The sequence below is a fragment of the Podarcis pityusensis genome, assembly GCF_964106645.2.
Source record: "Podarcis pityusensis genome assembly, chromosome: W".
NCBI lineage: Eukaryota > Metazoa > Chordata > Lepidosauria > Squamata > Lacertidae > Podarcis > Podarcis pityusensis.
The window spans coordinates 9,269,360-9,277,697 of NC_138045.1; the positions used below are offsets into that span (position 1 = coordinate 9,269,360).

The 8,338-nt window shown below is 41.9% G+C and overlaps 1 long non-coding RNA gene across 1 annotated transcript; it reads right to left on the reverse strand.

Moving 5' to 3' along the window:
* Positions 1-1,668: 1,668 nt before the first annotated feature.
* Positions 1,669-6,616, reverse strand: LOC308467705. The gene is made up of 2 exons (XR_013981257.1): positions 6,123-6,616; positions 1,669-5,515 (listed from the first exon to the last, which is right to left on the reverse strand). It is a non-coding gene; the product is annotated as an uncharacterized lncRNA (long non-coding RNA).
* Positions 6,617-8,338: the final 1,722 nt, after the last annotated feature.

Here is an 8,338-nt window from a genome sequence, read left to right on the forward strand (position 1 = left end):
CATGGACAAGAATTGACCAAATTTGGGTAACCAGAGGACTGGCTCCGAAGACTAGCAAACTTGAAATTTGTCCCAAGACCTGCTCCGATCATAATGCTGTGAAGATGGAAATGAAATTGACGCCAATTGGTTCCTTTAGAAGGAGGATGAATGATACTTTGTTTAGGAATGAAGAATTTACTAAGAAGGCCCAAAAAACTTTGAGAGACTATTTTGAGATAAATATGAACACTACTGTGGAAAAAAGAGTAATCTGGGATGCAAGTAAAGCTGTCATGAGAGGATTTTTGATACAACAGAATGCAATTAAGAAGAGAATGCAAAATGAGAAAAAAGATAAAATCTTGGAAAAAATAAAGGAAGGGGAGAAGAAATTGAGGGTGAAACCAAAGTCCCAGGAGATTTTGAAAAAGATAAAGTTATATCAAGTACAATACATGAAAATGATGAATCAGGAAATAGAATGGAAGATTAAACAGATGAGACAAAAGACATTTGAATCGGCAAATAAGTGTGGGAAACTGTTGGCTTGGCAAATGAAAAAAAGACAAAAACTTAATACCATCACAAATTTGGAAGTGGAAGGAAAGAATATACAGAATCCAGTGGAAATTAGAAAGTGCTTCCAGAGGTATTTTAAACAACTATATACACAGGAGAAGCAGAAAGAAATGGATATTGATAAATTTTTGAAAATGAATGGACTACAAAAAATTTCCCATGAAAATAAATTAATGCTGAATTACAAAATAACGGAACAGGAAGTAGAAGGGGCCATTCAGAACATGCAACTAGGTAAATCTCCAGGACCGGATGGACTGACTTCAAGATATTACAGATCTTTGAAAGAATGGTTAATACAACCTTTAAAGGAAGTCTGTAATGAAATATTGGAAGGGAAAAGGGCACCAGAGTCGTGGAAGGAAGCTTACATCACACTTATACCGGAAACAGAGACTGAAAAGACACAGCTCAAGAACTACCGCCCCATATCACTGCTTAATGTGGACTATAAAATTTTTGCAGACATTTTGGCTAAAAGATTAAAAAAGGTGTTAACAGAAGAAATCCATAAAGATCAAGCGGGCTTTCTCCCGGGCAGACACTTGTCTGACAATACGAGGAATATAATTAATATCTTAGAAAAATTACAAGTGAAGATTAATACCAAAGCAGTTTTGATATTTGTGGACGTGGAGAAAGCTTTTGACAACATTTCCTGGAGTTTTATAAAGAAGAATTTATTGGGGATGGGGGTTGGTCAAGGTTTTGGAAACGGTATAGGTGCAATTTATTCAGAACAGAAGGCCAATTTAATTGTGAACAATGTAGTGATGGAAGAATTTAAGATTGAGAAAGGAACACGACAAGGTTGCCCAATCTCTCCATTGCTTTTTATATCGGTCCTGGAGGTATTGTTAAATATGATTAGAAGGGACCAATTGGTAAAAGGTATACAAGTGGGAGCCAAACAGTACAAATTGAAAGCATTTGCTGACGATTTGGTATTTAAGAGAGTTTGTGTACTGGTCCAGTAAACGCTTCCGCTGCGCCACCAGCAACAGCTCTCTTTGCAGAATATTAATTAAGTCCAGTGCAGAGATTCTTGTTGCAGTACAAGCTTCAGAGTCTCAGCAGCAAAGAAATAACGACACAGGGAAGCCTGTCTTTCCAAAGACAGGTTTATTGCAGAAAGATAACAGAAATACCTCCGGAGCTTTCAGACATTTTTGCTTCACGCCCCACAGGCAGAGAAAACAAACACTCTTTATATACTGAGCAACTTAACAACTTAACGAGCTTGACTACTTAAAGTCACATGACATTGCTAACTTGCCAGCGTCTTAGGTTTCACACCCTAACACCCCCTCTCGCTGGCAATACAAAAAACAAAATTACTTCAGACCCATTTCTTCACAAAAGTTTTCATGCCGCTGAAACCCAAGTGGTTTTGTAAAACCATCAGCTTGATTTTCATGACTGGGACAGTAATTTAATTTAACAATTCCTGCTTTTACCGTTTGACAAACATTTTGAAAGCGGATATCCAAATGTTTTGTACGACCTTTAAACTGCCCATTTTGTGCTAACTTAAGACACGGTTGATTATCACCCCATACAGTGATTGGAGTGATGGCCTTTTCATACATCTCTTGTGCCAAGCATTTGTAAAATTCTAGATCTCTACATAACTCAGATAAGGCACAGAACTCAGCTTCTGTTGACGACAAAGCAATTAGGTTCTGTTTCTTGGATCTCCACCCAATCAGAGAGTTACCAAATTTTATTACACAGCCAGACACTGATTTTCTATCCTTTAAATTTGCCCAATCACTATCTGCCCAACAAGTAATCTGTGCTTGTCCTTCCGAAAACAATTCAAGGCAAAAATCTTTGGTGTATTGTAAATATCTTAACACTCTTTGAATTCCTTTCCATGCATTTACACTAGGTTTCGAAGCTTCTCTGCTGAGTAAGTTAACAGCGTAAGCAATATCTGGTCTACTCCATTGCGAAAGATGAAGTAAGCTTCCCAGTGCTGACTGAAAGATTTCAGCACGCTTGAATTCAGCACTATCCTTGAACTCATTGTCTTTTACAAAACCCATTTCCATTGGTGTTCTAACACCTGCACACTCCGTCATGTTAAACTTTTTCAACATTTGCAATATCTTGCCTTTTTGATTCAGTAGAAAACTGCCATTTTTGGTCCTATCTATCTGAACACCAAGATAGACCTTCACATCACCAAGATTCTTAACTTTGAAGTGTTTATTTAACTCTTTGGCTAGTTTTTTTACTTGTTCTTGTGTCTTTGAAGTATAAATCAGGTCATCTACATAAACAAGCAAAGATTCTTGAGCATCTCCTGAACTTCTGAAATATAAGCAATTGTCAGCCTTGCTCCTGCTAAAACCAATGCCTACCAAAACGTCATTCAAACATTCATTCCAATTATGAGCAGATTGCTTGAGTCCATAAATAGATTTATGTAGTTTCCATACCTGATTTGATTTACCAACTTTCAATCCTGGCGGTAGCTCCATATAGAGCTCTTCAGCCAAGTCTGAATGAAGATAAGCTGTAGAGACATCAAATTGATTCACTTTGAACCCTTTCTGAGCAGCAACTGCTAATAGTGCCCGTAGGGTTTCACTCCTTGAAGTGGGTGCATAGACTTCGGAATAATGTAACCCCTTTCTTTGCGTAAAACCTCGAGCTACAAGCCTTGCTTTGTACTCTGGTTTCCCCATCGCTGTTGTCTTTATCCTGTACACCCACCTACAACTTACTGCTTTGGTACCTTCTGGCAGTTTGGTGATGGAAAACACACCCAGTTCTTTCATAGAATTCAACTCCTTTTGCATGGCCTCACGCCACCTACTGGCCTCCTCCTGGGGTAATTGTTCAACCTCCTCAAAACTTTCAGGTTCGCAATTTGCCAAACCAGCCCAAACACTAATAGCTTGGTACCTTTCAGGAGGTTTACCTTTGTTGGTACGCTTAGAACGCCTTAACAGTTCCTGCGACGTTCCTTCAGTTTCCCCCTCTGACCCAGAATCACTAGTCGTCACCTGTTTGTCACTAGTAGTTGTAGAACTTTCTGATTCTGACTTTACACGTCTCTCTTGCTGTACAGGTGAACTTTTAGAACTAGAAGATTCTGACTTTACAGACTTGGGTGAACTAGGCGATTTCTCACCCTTATCCTCAGACTCAAATTCCTCAGTCTGTTCTGGAACTAATACCTGCCCTGGGGCCTGAGTTTCATTGCTGTTCACCACATCAAATAGTATGTCAGGATTTCCATGAATTTTATTCCAACCATCCTGTTCACAAAATTCTGCACTTCTGCTGATTGTGATTTTCGTTTGATTGCCTTCTACATTCACAAATCTCCAACCTTTTGTGTTTGCTTGATAACCACAGAAAAACATTTCTTTAGACCTAGGATCGCCTTTCCTACGTTGTGCCCTAGGCACCAGCACATAAGCACGACATCCAAAAACTCTTAGATGATCAATTTTTGGGTTTTCCCAAATAGCATGAAGTAAGGAGTGTTGCCTACTGTGCTATTGTACACTCTGTTAAAAGTATAATTCGCATACAGTGCAGCCTCAGCCCAAAAACGCTGTGGAAGTCCAGAATCAAACAGCAAAGCAGCAATGGCTTCCTGTAATGTTCGAAATTTTCTTTCAGCAACTGCATTCTCCTGTGGTGAATAGGGATTGGTAAGTCTATGAACTATACCTTTCCTTTTTAACCACGTCTCCAGCATGTGGTTCACATATTCCCCACCACGATCTGATTGTATTTTACGTACCCTGGTGTCAAATTTACATTCGACTTCTTCAATCCAATCCATCAGGATGGAAGCTGCTTGTGATTTTTCTTTCAGAAAGAAAACCCAACTAGCCCTTGAAAAATCATCCACCAAAATTTGCATAAATCTCGCACCTCCAAGCGATTTGACTGGCATAGGGCCACACACGTCTGTGTGCACAAGTTCAAAGGGTTTCTTGCTTACTCTATCAGATCTAGGATAGTTACATGTCTTAACCTTAGCATGTTTACAAGCACAACAATCCAGAAAATTTGGACAGGGTTTAATGTTACACTCCTCAGCTAAATCTGGCATCTTGCTTACATACTTAAAGCATATATGAGCTAACCTTCTGTGTAGTAGATGTGCACAACCTGTATGAGGAGCCTTATTTACACACTTAGCTTGCGCTTCACCTGTTGAACATCTACCTGCTGCTAACTGCTCTTCATCCAAAACAAAAAGCCCATCCTCACAGGGAATTTTAACTAGCTCCTTCCCCTGTTTCAAAATGGTGCACACATCATTTTCAAACTCAACCTTAAAACCACTTTTTACCAGGCATGACACACTCAAAAGTCCATTCTTCATTCCTGGAAGAACAAAAACAGGAAGGTTAGTTTGCAAACAGTTAACATAAATTGTGCCTTTAAGGTTCATTTCTCGTTTACTATTGTCTGCTATAGTCACGGTTTTTGCAACTGGCAATGTCTTGCAGTTCATCAAGCGGCCACTAGATGTCGCTGGAACTAAACTGTGACTTGCTCCACTGTCAATTATCCACTTCAAGGTTTGTTGGCTCCTTTTAGGACTCTTTTGTGCTGCCATTGCAGATAGTCCCTTATCAGCACCTGCTCCCCCTCTGGATCGTTGATTCTTGTAGTTCTCACGTCGTCTTCCCCTGTAGCTCCGGAAACTGGCCCTGGACTGTTGAAATTCCTGTTGCTTTTCTGGACACTTTGCTATCAAATGAAACCTGCTGCCACATCAAAAACATGACTTGCTGGCCATAGCAGACACTTGTGAGGCTTCCTTACAGCTCTGCCTGCTAGTTTCCCCACGCTGGGAATTATCTGAACATCCAACCCTTGGGGTATTTGAATTATCAATACGTTTTCGATGATGTTGATATTCTTGCTCACACAATCTACCAGTCACATAATTCATATTCAGCTGGTCCTCTGGCAAAACCTGTAAAGTTAGTACTAAGTTTTCAAACCCTGCATGCAGGCTGCTAAGCAGAGTATAAACTTTAATATTTTCAGGAAAATTCACACCTAAAGATGACAGTCGGTTGAAATACTCAGTCATCTGTGACGTGTGTTCAACCACACTATCCCCTGGCTTCAGTTTCAACTCATACAAAGCACGTATAATGTTCACCTTCTCTCCGGGCGTGGCTCTATGGTGAATTCGCCTAAGAGCTTCCCAAATTTCAAATGCAGACCTTAAATTTTCCACATGAGGTAATTGGGAATCGTCTATCGATACCATCAACATGCATCTAGCTTTAGTGTCCATTTTATCATGTTCCCTATTCTGAGCATGTGCAGCAGCCTGTTGCTCTGCTGTGGCATCTGCTGCAACAGCCACAAACGGCTTTCGCCTCTGGACATAGTCAGCCCACACTTCTTTGGCTTCCAACCAGACTTGAGCCCTCTTAGACCACTGCACGTAATTAGCAGAGTTCAACTTTGTAAAGGGAACCTGGAAATTTTCCACTGCCATTCTTGGGGTCTGCTGCTACTCCCTCTGTGTGCCCTTTCTTCTTTTTCCCCTTGGGATTTGTTTTACTCACTTTTCAGACGCCTCCAGCCTCCTCTGAAGCCTTTAAGAGCTGGATTTACGACCAAGCCGGTCTTCTCTCATCCGAAAGCTGCTTTCACTTTCTCTGCACACAATACAGCTGTAGAAACGTAGAAGGATCCATAACCTAAGAGAGTTTGTGTACTGGTCCAGTAAACGCTTCCGCTGCGCCACCAGCAACAGCTCTCTTTGCAGAGTATTAATTAAGTCCAGTGCAGAGATTCTTGTTGCAGTACAAGCTTCAGAGTCTCAGCAGCAAAGAAATAACGACACAGGGAAGCCTGTCTTTCCAAAGACAGGTTTACTGCAGAAAGATAACAGAAATACCTCCGGAGCTTTCAGACATTTTTGCTTCACGCCCCACAGGCAGAGAAAACAAACACTCTTTATATACTGAGCAACTTAACAACTTAACGAGCTTGACTACTTAAAGTCACATGACATTGCTAACTTGCCAGCGTCTTAGGTTTCACACCCTAACAGTATTGACTTTACAGGAGCCAGAATCTAGCACTAAAAGAGTATTAGAACTAATTCAAGAATTTGGTCAGGTAGCAGGTTTTAAGTTGAATAAGACGAAAACTAAGGTTTTAGAGAAGAATCTAACTGAGATTGAGAGAGATAAGTTTCAGAAGGAGACAGGATTGACACTGGCTAAGAAAGTGGAATATTTAGGGGTTAACATGACTGCTAAGAATGTGAATTTATTTAAGGATAACTATGAAAAATGTTGGACTGAGGTGAAAAAGGATTTAGAAATATGGTCAAATTTGAAGCTATCGTTGTTAGGCTGAATTGCTGTGATAAAAATGAACGTATTGCCAAAAATGCTGTTTTTGTTTCAAACACTGCAAATTTTGGACAAAATGGACTGTTTCAAGAAGTGGCAGAGAGATATCTCCAGATTTGTCTGGCAGGGCAAGAAGCCTCGTATAAAATTTAAGATATTAACAGATGCTAAAGAAAGAGGTGGATTTGCCCTGCCAGATCTAAAACTTTATTATGAATCAGCCACATTTTGTTGGCTAAGAGAATGGATGCTTCTTGAAAACACGGATGTGTTGGATTTGGAAGGTTTCAATAATGTATTTGGTTGGCATGCATATTTGTGGTATGATAAGGTTAAAGCACACAAAGCGTTCAAAAACCATATTGTCAGAAAAGCACTGTTTAATGTTTGGATAATGTCAGGGAACTGACATCGGAGCCTGAGGTGGAGGGAAGGCTCTCAAATGATGCTGGAGAAGGGCCCAGCAGGGAGAGAGGCAGTTCAGCAGAGGGGGAAGCAAATCAACGTTACACCAGGGATACAGGGGGGCAGATGGGGGAATCGGTGAGAGGGCTCCAGGACTCTTCACTGGACACCAGCGGGGAGAGCACGGGTCCTCCGCTACCCACGCCCTCCCTGCGCAGAAGACTTCCACGCAGGGAGAGTAGGAGGAGACTGGGCGTCAAACAACTTTTATGTTGGAAGAGGTTTAAGAAACGCCCACTGACGGATTCTGCTAGCGACTGAGGCAGCCACGAATTGAAGGGCTGTCCAGACAGAAAGGTTTAACAAGGCAACATAGCCAGGAGAGGCGGCAACTTACGCACAAGCAACCCCATACCCATTATAGCAATCCGTCAGTCCCTGACGTTGCTTGTGCACAGCGGCAGGCAGCATCATGAGCAAAACCGGAGAAGCTGGCGCCACGGAGGGAGCAGCCGGAGTGCAAAATCTGGTGGAGAGGAACCGAGATTTGGAGCAGCATGTGGCTCTTCTGACGGCGCGGCTGGACGAAAGGCGGGCTCAAGATGCACAGGTCAGACCCACCCCCGTAGCAAGGAAGGTACCGGGACTGGTACACAAATTTGGAGGGAAGCCCCAGGACTATAGTGCGTTCCGAACGGAAATAGAGTACGCTTTGGAACTGCAGCAGAATGATTTTGCAGACGACGGGGAGCGGGTTGCTTACATTGTTGGGCATCTGCAGGATGGGGCCAGGGAATGGATCAGGCCCCTAATGGCAACGCAGAATGCCGCCTTGAAGGACCTGAGGAAATTTTTCCAGGCAATGGATGCAATGTACTCCAGTGATGTACAGCAAAGTGTGACTCGGCGGGAACTGATGAACTGTAAACAGGGGCACCAGTCAGTTAGAGACTACTGGTCACGCTTTGCCATGTTAGTTCATCTGCTCGGGTGGGAACTGGACTCTGAACCCA